We start from the raw sequence: 13,741 nt of genomic DNA on the forward strand, positions 1-13,741 counted from the left end.
CTACTCCACTATTTCCTTATCCCGAAGGCCAAAGTAGGACTCAGGCCCATCTTGGACCTGCAAGGCCTGAACCAGTACATGGTAAAGCTCCGCATCGTCTCCCTGGCCTCCCTGTATCTGCAGGATGCGTACTTCCACATTCATATATTCGAGGGGCACAGATGCTTCCTCCGTTTCATGGTGGGGCAGGAACACTACCAATTTATGGTCCTCCCGTTTGGCCTGTCCACTACCCCCAGGGTATTCATGAAGTGTATGTTGGTGGTGGTGGCCTATTTGAGGTGCTGGGGAGTCCAGATCTTCCCCTATTTGGACGACTGGTTGGTCAAGGGCAGCTACTGGTTGCAGGCGCGGGATCACGTGGAGCTCCTTCTGTCCACGTGCACCACTTTGGGCCTATTGGTAAACAACACTAAGTCCATGTTAGAGTTTATCAGGGCAGTCCTGGGTGCCTCGTCGGCCAGAGCCTCCCTCCCACTGGACAGGTTTGAGACTCTGAAGGGGCTCATCAACACGGGTCACAAGGTTTCCAGAGTGTGCCTCCAGTTCTTGGGTCACATGTCGGCGTGCATGTATGTGGTCCATCACACCAAACTCAGGATGAGGCCCCTCCAGCTCTGGTTGACCTCGGAGTTCTCCCAGGCCAGGGACAGGATGGACAAAATCCTCACGGTGTCCAAGCCACTGATCACCTCCCTACGGTGGTGGTCCTCCCCGAGAAACATTCTCCAAGGGGTCCCGTTCAGGAGCTGGGCTCCCTTGCAGGAACTGGTATCCAACGCGACAGACCTGGGATGGGGAGTCCATGTGGGGAATGTTCAGACCCAAGGTCTGTGGTCTGCTCAGGATCTGACCCTCCACATAAACATCAAGAAGCTCAGGGCGGTATGGCTGGCGTGCATGGCCTTCCGCTCGCACCTGGAGGGCTGGGTGGTCAGGGTCCTCACGGACAACACGGCCTCAATGTTCTACATCAACAGGCAAGGTGGGACCCAATTCTCTGCCCTCTGCCGCGAAGCCCTCAGGCTATGAAATTTTCGTATAGCCCATGACATCTGCCTATAGGCCTTCCATCTGCCGGGCGCCTGGAATGTGCGGGCGGATCTCTTGAGCAGGGACTTCTCCTCTCAGCACAAGTGGTCTCTCCACCCAGAGGTGGTGCACAGACTTTTCCAAGTGTGGGGCACTCCCCAGGTGGACCTGTTCGTGACTCAGCAGAACCATCGCTGTCCCCGGTTCTGCTCTGGGGGGGAGGGCGCCGGGATGGGGCACTATCTCCTATGCCTTCCTCCTGTCCTGGTCAAGCCAGTTTCTCTATGCCTTTCCCCATTCCCGCTGATAAGCAAGGTCCTGGAAAAGATAAAGATGGACAAGGCCCAGGTCCTTCTGATTGCACCAGCCTGGCCCAGGCAGCATTGGTATTGGACCCTCAGGGGCCTGGCGGTCGCCCCACGTGGCTGTTGCTGTCCCGCACAGACCTGCTCTCCCAGGACCAGGGCCGCCACCTCCACCCCAACCTAGCAGCACTCCACCTCACAGCATGGCTACTCAGTGGTTAGGTAGGGAGGAAAGGACATGCTCACAAGGGGTCCAGCACTTCCTCCTCGAAAGCAAGGCGGCCCTCCACACGCCAAGCCTACTTGGCAAAGTGGTCTCGGTTTTTCAGCTGGGCGGACGAGGGGGGCGTTTCCCCAGTGGCTGCCCCAATCCAGTTTATTCTGGACTACGTCCTTCACTTAGAGCCCAGGGTCTGGCGCCATTGTCTGTCAAGGTGCACCTGGCGGCCATATCAGCCTTCCATCTGCCGTTGCAGGGCCACACAGTATTCTCCTATGCTATGACTGGCCAATTCCTTAAGGGGTTGGATCGTCTCTTCCTGTATGTTAGGCCCCCAGTCCCGCAGTGGCACCTAAACCTGGTGTTGGCCTGTCTCACGGGGCCTCCGTTTGAGCCACTAGGCATGTGCTCCTGGTCACACTCGTGGAAGGTGGCCTTCCTGGTTGCGATCATGTTGGCTGAGTCAGGAACTCAGCCCTGACCTCCGAGCCCCCATACACGGTGTTTCATAAAGATAAGGTCCAGCTCCACCCACACCCTTCGTTCCTCCCAAAGGTGGTGTCTGCCTTTCACATGGGTCAGGACATTTTTCTGCCGGTCCTCTGCCCCAAGTGCCATGCGTCCAGTGAGGCGCGACGCCTCTAAACGCGGGATATATGGCTGTGGCTTTTTACCTGGAATGGACTAAGCCGTTCAGAAAGTCCTTGCAACTGTTCATCGCCTTGGCTAAGTGCATGAAAGGTCAGCCGATCTTCACTCAGCGGCTCTCCAACTGGATCACGTCATGCAGCTGTACCTGTTATGACCTGTCGGGAATCCCTCTGCCACCAATTGTGAAGGTGCACTCAACTAGGGCGCAGGCTTCGTCAGCCGCCTTTTTGGTCTATGTCCCCATTCAGGACATTTGTAGGGCTGCCACGTGGTCTTCAGTTCACACGTTCACCTCCCAGACCAGGGAGGACGCCAGGTTCGAAAGGGCCATTCGCCGTCCTAAGAGTTTGTGAACTTCCCACCTCTAACAGATATAGCTTGGAATCACCTATTGTGGAATACACATGAGCACTCACTCGAAGAAGAAAAGACACTTATCTTTTCTGTAACTGGTGTTCTTCGAGATGTGTTGCTCATGTCTGTTCCACATCCTGCCCTCCTTCACCTCTGTCGGAGTTGTCTGGCAAGAAGGAACTGAGGGTGAGGGGAGTGCCCATCGCCTCTTATACCACACCATGGAGGCGCCACTCCAGGGGTCGCTAGAGCACTTCCCTACGGTACTGCTAGGGGAAAAACGTCCAGCACCGGTGCATGTGGTGAGCACGCACACCTGTTGTGGAATAGACATGAGCAACACATCTCGAAGAACACCAATTACGGAAAAGGTAACTGTCTTATGTCCACCACTTAGCCTGACCAGTAAAGGCCTGATCTAATTCCCATTGAAATCAGCAGAAAGACTCCAGTTGACTTCAGTGGGAAATTGATCAAGTTCTGAATTATGCCAGGTTAGCAGAAAGGAGCAGCGACTTACCATTTCATATTTCTTGTTTTACTCCACACCAACCTGTAACTCTTTATTCTTAAAAGTGGACTTACAAAGGAAAAAATGAACCGGTGCCCATTTTGCTTTTTAAAAAAATGCATGTAAAAGCATGAATTTTTTTTTTCAGAAATTTTTGCTTTATTTTTTATGAGAGAAATTTAGGTCCCATCTAGGCTGAAAAACTGGAGAGCTAGTGTAAATCGTGACATCACAAGAAGCAGCAAGATAGTGAAAATTAAGCTGTTAGGGGAAAGAATTTTTAGTCAGACTTCCTAAAACTATTTTTTATTGGCACTTAAGCATTTACCATTTTGAATACAGGAAGCCTTTGTTAGAGTCATCACCCTCTCCTCCTCAATTAAAATGTTATATCTGTTGTGATTGCTCACTTCCGAAAATACCTCCCAACACAAAACCAAAGAAGACAATATTATGCATTCCTGCTATTATTAAAACACAAGCTGGGGCAGAGGGAGAGAGACTGTACAAGTCGTTTTCATACATCATAGAGGAGGTACCCTTTCAGAGTTGTGTTTGGGTTTTGTTTGAGTTGTGTGCTCTTGTCTTGGGATTCAGTCTCCCTTCTGTATTAGCTTCTGATCCTCCAATGATATATGATCTGAATTTAACTGCTTGTAATTGTCAGTAGATGTTATTTTTCCTCCTTTCTTTGTACCAGTTTCTTCAGAAAAGTATCCTATTCCCTGGTATCTTTTTTTGAAATCTCCAGTGGGAAGGAGAAATCCATTTTCTTGCCAGCTTGATACGGAGTTCAGACTTTGCGGGGGCTGGAGGTGAGGGGGAGGATTAGCTTCAGAATATTAATGGTGACTTTGAACATAATGAGGGTGATGTTTACTCTCCACGTTTCTGGGGGCTTAGCCTTCACCCTTCTGGGTCAAAAACACTGCATTGGAGTTCAGTGGCACTTTTTGGTTACTGCCCTAGTCCAGAGGTTTTCAAAGTCTGTCATCATATGGATCACTAAAGTATGAGAATTTAATGAACAGTTTCCCACTCCATACCATCCCCATTCTGCACCACAATATCCCTGTTGCAAGTAGTGTACTTGGTGAATTAGTAAATACCAAATTACATTTTTTTTAGAAGAAGTAATTTTAATCCTGCCTTCCTTTTTCTTTTCATTTCCTCTCTCCCCAGCTGCTTCTACAAGCATCAGTGTTCTGTAGTGAGGAGCCTGTTTGCCTATAGGAGGCACTGTAAATGAGCAGCTAGCACAAGCTGAAAGCAAGAACCCTTTATAAACCATAATTTGAGAACTGCTGCCACAATATTTTTCTCCAGAAGTTGAAACCTGATTTAAACTACATGTGAAATGATTTTTTTTCCTTACTGTACTCCCTAGCAAATATTCATCCCAGAGCGTGGCACAACTGACCGTCTTTGTTCAGTGTGCTTGGATTGGAATAGGGTGTTAGGATTGAGGTGTACTGACAGAGACATTGGGATAAGTAGCAGTGGGAGAGCAGGAGGTGTTCAAGAGCAGGATGAGGATATTTGGGGGGCGGCAGGGAGTTTGTATGGGTCCCTTCACTTTTGTGAAATGGCATATGTTTTTGTTTTTGTTTTTTGTTTTTGCTGTGGTTTACAGATAAATACATTTTATGGGTTATCTACTGTACTGGTCCCCTCTGCTTCTAGGGCTCTAATTCTCTGACTTTGACTTTGGATTCTTGACTCTAGAATTTCAGGAGTAGGGTTAAGCTTGAGAGGGGTTCTGTTTGTGTGTGGTGGCTGAGTGGTGCCATACTCGGTTACTTCTCCTCCCTGAGATGGCTGTCTGAACATTTTATATGAAGTGGAAAGTTGCCTTTCATTTTATCTTATAAAGTTGTTGCTTCTATTCAGCTGCTGCTAAGGTGGAATAAGTAACGCTCTCTGGAATGAATAATATTGAATACGCAAAAAAATCCCTTTCAGACACAAGCTTCTTGTAAATTCAAAGAGCAATGTTTGAATGATACAAGAAGCTGCATGTTTCATTGTGCTATACTGGAGTGCAGCAGAAATGAAGAGCCCTTACTGCAGTGAATTTAGATCAAATTTACTGCAAAATCAATGGGGCCTTCCTAAACTGCAATGTAACAAGGGAATTCCACATGAAACCTGCTGGCTTTATTCTTAGCGCTTATCAGTGAGCCTAGTATTGGACATCTATAACATCTAGCAATGCATGTGGGAAGAGGTAACCCCTTTCAAATGATCTGAAATGACTTGGATTATTTTGTTAAATTAAGTTTGACTTTCTTGATATAACACAATACAAGAGGACAAACCAGTACATCTCTTCTAAGGATAAATCTTGTCTCTAACCTCTTGCAGTTCTTTGAAAGGGTTAACTAAATAATGACAAAAAAAATTATTTAAACTTTTAAAAAGCTTTTGAAAAAATGCCTGTCAACCATCTTCAGACGTGAATTCTTCCTGACCACATTTGTGTTTAAGGGATAAAGGTAAGTAGGTAGAGAGCTGAGCCGTAAGGTTTTGGTATAGATTAAAAAATAGTTAAGGGTTAGGCAAAAAGAGGGAATAATTGTCCGGTTTTCAGCATGGAAAGGGCTTAAAGGAAACCTCACAGATAAGTTCTAGGACTGGTGTTTAATATATTAATTATTTGGAAATTAAGGGTGAATAGAGAGGTGGCAAAATATGCCAGTGAGGTACTAGTTAAGTTCCTCAAGCCTCAGGAGTGTTGAGGAACTTCAGAAGTACCAATCAAAGCCAGGTAATCTGGCAACTCATGAAATTCCATGTAGACCAGTGCAACATAAGGCATGTTAAAAGAAACAATTTAAACTTCTCATATACACTGATGAGTTCTGAATTAATGGTAACCTCACAAAAAAAAATCTAGGTGTATTTTAGCAAATATGTACACTTAGCACATCATAAATAATTTAGTGTTTTGCCCTGGGGAGAGAAAAAGCAAAAGAAAGAAGCATGGAATAGGTACTAGTCCAGCACTTAACGCAATGGTGTCCAGTGTTTTCATCTTGAGGGCCAAACATTTCAAAAAGGTGAAGGCTAAAACCAGTACTCTGAGGCAGAATCTTTATCGTGTGCCACCCTCTTTGCACTACTCCGATAGCACAAAGGCAGCAGAAACCACCCATGAGAACCCAGCAGCCCCAGAGATGATATAGCTCCCTTCTGGGCCTCATGTTGAATTCCTGCTATCTCCATTGTGGCTCATAGCTGGTGCAAGTTAGAGCAGCCCTCAAGCTGCTGTAACCTGTACTAGAGCTGCAGCACAGAATCCAGAAGCCATATTTGGTGGCTGGTTTAGTCCCCACCTCCACCCATCTCTCCTCAGCTGCCCTGGTGCTTTTGTGGGAGATGGGTGCTGACCTGTGCTAGGTACTCCCCTAGACTCAGCTAGAGCTAGTCAAACTCCTCTTCTGCTCTTGGAGGTCCCATAGTCATCAGGGAAACAGGTAATGGAGCAGCCAGATGTTTTTTTTCCTCTGGGATGCAGCAGGAAGCTAGTAGGGAGCTGCTGAGTAGCAGTAGCAAGGAAAACATGCACCAGAGCTGCTTCAGGGGAAGTGGTGGGAAGTAGTCACCATACTAGGCTGATTCAAGACACTTCAGATTGAAAGTTGCACACTGTAGCTCAGAGAACACATTTTTAGGTCTTTTAAATGCAAATTTTCTCCTTAAAGCAGCTGCCTTTGAGAGCCATGGAGTAGACACAGTGCACTGGAAGTCACTTAGATACTATGAGTGTGGTATAAGAACCTGAACAGAACAAAATACACAGTCATGCAGTAATAGAATAAAATGTTAGGCTCTATCATGAGATAGAGATGATGGCAAATCCATATTACAGCTGTTACATAAATAGATGGTGCTGGTGTCATCTTGATATCTCTGTTGGTTCTGGTTATCTAAACTCAAATGGGGAAGAGCAGAAATTGAAAGGCAAAATGATTGGAGAGGATTCCCATGGGAGGAGAGCTGAGGGATAGGTGACTAGGACTACTTAATTTGGAGAATAAAAGGAAATAGGTACTCTCCAGCCAATTCATTTATACTTAATAAGTGTTCTTATTGCCATTTTCCACTATACAAGAACTACGTTGCCCTTAAGTAATTGAATAACAACATTTTAAATTGATTTTAATATTTATACATTGTCTAATTAACCTGTGGCGCTTGCTTGATTGCATCCGTAGTCACATCATCTAGGAGAAAATTACAAGGGTCAGCCTGTATGCTTCGTGACATAAACTGGTCCACTGAGGTCAGGAAGGAATCCCACATCTCATCTACTATAGTATGTCATAGTTTGGTGTGTTATGTGGGGATTACGCCTTCCTTGGAAGCGTCATACATTGGCCACTTGGAAACAGGATACACAACTAGACAACTGGTCTATTCTAATATAACAATTCTTTATAAGAGCTAGATGTTATTATTGTGTTCTTAGGTACAAAATGACCCCCTACAGCTCCTGTCGCTGCTGATCCCCATTCCAGATCCCCGGAAGGACACAAGGGACTATATCCTGTCTCAGGTTTGTAAAGAGACCCGAGGGTTAGCATTCCAGCTTAAGTAGCATAAGGGACGAGTCCAGAGTTTCTTATTTTCCCTAGTGACCCTTATCCCAATGGTCAACCAGTTGCCTGTTTACTGATATTAGCACAATCCATGATTGTGTCTAGATCAATTTGTTCAGCTGTTTTCATTCTGCCCTGAGCCCACCTGCCTTTTTCCAGATGGCATCAAGAGAACTATGCCAGACGGTTTTGATGTGGGCTGGGAAGAAAAGTAAAGGGCACCACAGGGTTGTGACTGGTGTAGACTTAAGTACTCCTCACATGGGTCTGGGATGACAACCCAGTTTGCATTTCTCTGGCTTTTCCCCTTTCCCCTTCTTGGCTTTTGGTTAATTTCCACAGGAGTGATACAAATGTTATCTGGAGCTGTTTGATTGCTGGAATCCTATGAGAAGGTGGGTATAGAATTGCATGCTTTATACAGTTCCTTTTCTTATTTTCTCTTTCTCTCAGATGAGAATGCACATTGGGGCACAAGGTCTCAGGCTGGCTTAAAACACTGCTGTAAAAATGGAGCCTATTAATCAGCACTGAGGCTTTTACCCGCAAGTCTTCAGATGTGCTGTCCATGACCTACTTGTGTGTATGTTTGTTCTTTTGATGGCACCCTAGAATGGTGTGTATATGTGGACACTGCTCTTTCTGCTATTAAGTAATATAGTAAATATTAAACAGTTAATGTGAAATGACTCTGGACCTTGTGTGCTGTTTATTAAATCCTATTTTCAGTGAAGGATTTTTAAAAACTTTTATTTAATGCAGGTTATTTTATAGGAATATTAAAAATTGTCTGTTTTAGGGGCTGGAGGATGCAAAAACTGCCTCACTCCTATTGCCTCCCAGCACCTTTGCTTGTGTGCTGAACAGAATTTGACAATGGTGTGTATGTATGCCGTGGAAGGACTGGTGGTGGCAGGGGGCAGGGCATTTTAAATTCTTACCTTTCCGCACTTCTTGGGTATTTTCCAAGCTGCATGAAACTGACAACTACTCTTAAATTCCTTTGTAAGTTGCTTTTTTTAGGTGCTCAAAGCACTTGCAGGAGGTTATTTCACCTGCTTCTGAGGGGGATGTTGCTGCTTTCCACCAAGAAAAATGTCTTGTAACGAAAGCATCTTAATCTGTGGCTGGCAAGCACATAAAAAAACAGAAACAAACCCAAGGAGAGGACTTTTTTATTAAGTAGATTTATCATAGGTGTTAATTATCCCAGAAAATATTGCATAGGAGCTTGCCTTATATCATGTGTATATATAATGCAAGTTGGGCTAGTACTGCTGTGAGAAGAAATAGCTGATCTCACTTGCCTTTGCTGGATGGCAGAAATGATTCTCATTTTGGAAAACAAATGTCCTCTGAAGTAACACCTGGGCACCAGCCATACTCACTCCTCTTTGCCACTCTATATAGTCTACATATTGAATTGCCAAGATTGTGCCTGCTTCTGCTCCACAGATGGTGAATTTCCCTGACTTCTTTGTTAATTTGTCACTTCAAAAGTTGAGGACTGGCTAAATGTGACCACAGAAGCACTGAAGTCCTTTCTATCTGGTTAATATTGGAGTAATCCAGTGATGGGCTCAAACAGCAACAGCTGCTCGCCCATCTGTAGCAAGTGGCTTCTGCTGTCTTTGCTGCATGTGTCATGTGCTTGTAGATCATGTGGTGAAGACCCAATATATCCTTTTTCATCAGTGATGTCCAGTATCTGGCTTGCCTGATGTTGTTGTGGACCCCCAGACAATTTAGGTTGTGCAGAATTTCAGTTTTCATGTATTTAAAAAGAACAGTAAGTTTCTAGCCTTCATTGTTGCAAAAATAAGCGTCCTAATGTGAATGGAGCATAGACCAACGCAGAGATTTATTCCTGAATCTGCAGGCAGTCTGAGACAATAGCAGTGAGATGTAAACTGTCCTATCTCATTAATCATAGCAGGTGCTGGCTGTAAAACTTACTGATGATAATTTAAGCATTATTTACTTGCTGATCACTTTACCAGATGGAATGGGATAGGAGTGATGCCCTAAAGGTGGGAATTGAGAGCTGCTGCAGGGAAGGTAAGTGCATAAGGAAGAACAGAAGAGACAAGGCTAGTGATGGAAGAGAAACATGAGGCAGAAATAGTAGTAGTCCTGAAGTTAAGTGATGTTGAAATTGGTAAAAAGGTATAATACTGATAATGGAAAAATATAATTGCTAACTAAAGGCCATATTTTACCCTGGATCTTTGTGTAAACTTCCCACTTACAGCAGTGGGAGTTCTGATGTGGGGCGTAGTATACTCTCATGATATTTCTCTTTTTTTGTAATGGGATAACATTGGTATGCCACATCAAATTAATTCCAAAACTTCAGGGAATGTTCTAGGTATCAACAGGCACAACCCTTTTGATTTTGGCGCAAATCAGAACACAGGAGAAGCCTCATTCACAGAAAAAGCGGGTCCCCAAGTAAAGAAACATCTCTGCTGCACCTTCTGCTGCCTAGCTGTGTTAAAGGCAGCAGCTTAACTTGTTACGTAGGGAGATTGTCTATAGGCTGGAGTCCAAGAGAAATGAGAACCTTACAAGGAGAGTTTGTGGAGGAGATGGGGTGGGGGAAGCAGGAGGGATGGGGCAGTGGTGATGAGGGAAGCAGCAGGGACTGGAGGGAGAAGTGGAGGTGCAAGCTGACAATCTGAGTTTATGCTACTACCAGATGGAATAGTTTTGTAGGGTAAAACTGGATCGATGCTTTAAGACAGAGTGGAATAGAGAAGGACTTGAAGAGCCAATCCCATATGAGACCAAGACTAGAAGTAGTAGTAAGAACCACTACATCATGTCCCCTTGTGTGATTTATTTTGCTATTCCTTGTGACCACAGTTGGGGTGTTAAAATGTGCGGCAGTGTAGGAGCATTTCATAGTTGGCACTTGTGGCACCAGGGAGGCTGTTTAGGATTGTGAGATAAGCACAGTAGCTGGATGTCTGTTAAAATGATCAGTAGTGAAACAGTTAATGTTGACATTGAAGTTGCTGTCACTTTAAAACAACTGTGGATGACATAATTGATAACAGCTGGGGCAGTTCACACATCTCAGAATGGTTGTTTCAGACTACCTGCAAACTCAGTCAGATATCCCTTTCTTGGTTACACTTGCTTTATAGTTTCAGTGATTTCTTTGCAACCAAAAGGGTCTAGAACCATTTCAAAACTACTGCTTAGATTCCAGATAGTGATTCTGATGCAAGGGGTAGATGCATACAGTAGCCTCGGAATCATGATGTATGTAGGACCCTGTATTTAAGTACTGTTAATACAGACAAAGGAAATGTAAAAAAGGATGTAAAGAAATCACTGGTGAAAGGAGTCCTGGAAGAAGTGAGTAGGGGATTTGGAGGAAGATGGAAGAGAACATGAAATAGCAAACTTCTGAGCAGAGGGGACAGCAGTTGCTCAAATATTAGAAGGGAGGCAGTGAGAGACAAGTTGAGCTCAGTTCTGGAGACTGAATTTGAGAAAGAGACAGAGGAAGAGATGTGAAACTGGCAGGGGAAGGCTGGGGCCAAACAGAATACTGGGGAATCCTCTACATAGAAGAAACCATAGCAGTTAGTCACCTAAGAAAAATATGGTAATACTTAGCACTCACGGTAGTACTTCAAACTTTTTACACAGGTGGGTGTTGCTAACCCCATAATGCAGCTGTGGAAACTGAAGCCCCAAGAAGCAATGGCCCATTGCCAAAAGTCTCTGTCATTGACAGAGCTGTGACTAGAATTCAGTCTTGGGGAAGAAAATACAGGAATAAGGACAGAACCTGTATTGAGCAGTGACGACAGCTGCAGGACATAGCACCATGGTGAACTGCCACAGGAGACAGTGAGTTAGTAGTCAGCTCGGTAGGATGAAAAATCAGAGTACAAAGAACTAGGGAGGGAAGAGTGAGAAGTGATCTAAGGGAACAGATTGAGCAAGAACTGAGAAATACCCCTTCACTTTAACTCAAAGAAGCTCATTAGTGATCCTGAGGAAAAGTCAGTCAATCTTAAAGCTGGAGCACTGGATAAAAGGAAGGGGGAAAGATTTGTGGTTGCAAGCATAACCGATTAGATGGACACTAGCTCCAACACTGACATTTCCCTAGAAATAATCCACCAGCGTTTTGGTGGTCTGTGTGAAATGAACTGCAGGTCTCTGTCCAGTTACCAGTACATTGGAGACGGGGATAGTGTATACAGCTTATTAACAGTCCCAACTCCCCTGCAAACTGACAATCTGAGTGTATGCTACTACCAGAAGGAATAGTGTTGTAGGACAATGGATGTTACTTAAGAGGGTAAGAGCTGTAGGACAAAAACCAAATTGTAGTTGTAAACCACCAGACAGATGCTGTAAAAATAACCTTGGCTAATCCCATACCAATGCTATAGGCTCAAAGGACAGATTAGAAATAGTATCTGTGCTGCCGCATCCTTGTGCTCATAGACTGAAACAGCATGCTACTACCACCCAGTCATCGAAACAATTGAACAGCAGTAACCAAAGAAATCTCAAAGCAGACACCCAAATTAGTATTTGGACTATAGGGGTCAGCTCAGTTCTTGGAGATGTTTTGCTGGCACCAATTAGACCAATAGAGATTTTCTAACAGTTCACTAACTTTGGATCCTTTACAGAAGCCAAACCTTCCTTCTCCAGGCCAAACAGATACGTGAACTAAATGATTATACGTTTGGGTGTGTTTAAATTTGTGTAAATGGAGAGGGTGGTGTAGCAGGAAAAGGAACTCCCAACAGTAAGAACTGAGTCTCCCCTACTTTTTCATATTCACTCTTAATTGCTTTTCCTACTGCAGTACCTCCTGTCTCCTCTACATATGAGTTACCCCTATTTCCAGCTGTGTACATTACATCCCCTTTGTCTTTATTCTACATACTGTATAGGGCTGAACCTCAATCCTCAGACATATGAAGTGTCCCAATCCAGCCTGAGTAAGGGAATTGGATGTTTTACTGGTAAAGGGAAATGTAATGAATTATACTGACAGGAAGTACCACCTCTCACTGGTACAGGGCTCATGGCTAAAGATTATTTCCAGATCCCTGTGTTTCAAAGGCCATCCAGTCATGTTCAGATACCTCTCTCCATCCCTAGACCTATCCTACAGTTTTCATATAACTTTAAACTGATTTAGAAACAAATATAGTTAAATCGGTACAACTTCCTACTGTGGACACAGCTATAACAGTGCTTGTACTGGTATAGGTCAGTGTTTCTCAGCTGATGGGTTTTAAAAGGCAATCAGGGATTGTGAGGCACTGAAAAAATTATTACAAATCTAAAGCAAAGAAAATAACTGGGATTACAAAAGCCTTCAAAGTGTGTGAGATCAAATATAGTAGTTTGTATTATAGAGATATATCATTATCAATGATACATTTATTACTGTTACTTTTACAGTACATGTAGGGAGATCAAAAAATATTTGACTTTGAATAATAGGCCATCAACCTAAAAAGGCTGAGAAATGCAGTTGAAGTTTATTTCCCTAGGAATGCAGCTGTATTGAGATAAGCCCTAAATTTCTGTTCTTTACTGTTATAGGACCAAATTCTGGCCCTACTGAAATCAATGGCAATGCTCCCATTGACTCCAGTGGGCCAAGGCTTTGGTCCATGAAAATTAGATAGAAGGTGAAGCAATCATTGAAAAATGTTTATCCTTAGGCCTGACAAACCATTGTCAACCTCAGCTGTCCAAAACTCTCTGAAGCGTAAGGGCATGTCCAAATGAAGATGTAGTGCATGGCAAGCCAAGGTGTAAATCTACAGCATGCTAGTCCAACATGCACTAACAGGCTGTGTGGACCCAGCTACCATGCACTAGAACAGAGGTGGGCAAACTAAGGCCCATGGGCCACATCCGGCCTGCGGGACCCTCCTGCCCGGCCCCTGAGCTCCTGGCCCAGGAGGCTAGTCCCCTCCCCCCCTGTTCCCCCTTTCCCACAGCCTCAGCTTGCTCCACCGCCGGCGCAATGCTCTGGCCAACGGGGCTGTGAGCTCCTGGGGCAGCACAACTGCAG

Source organism: Trachemys scripta, chromosome 3 (genome assembly GCF_013100865.1).
Source record: "Trachemys scripta elegans isolate TJP31775 chromosome 3, CAS_Tse_1.0, whole genome shotgun sequence".
NCBI classification, from domain to species: Eukaryota; Metazoa; Chordata; order Testudines; family Emydidae; genus Trachemys; species Trachemys scripta.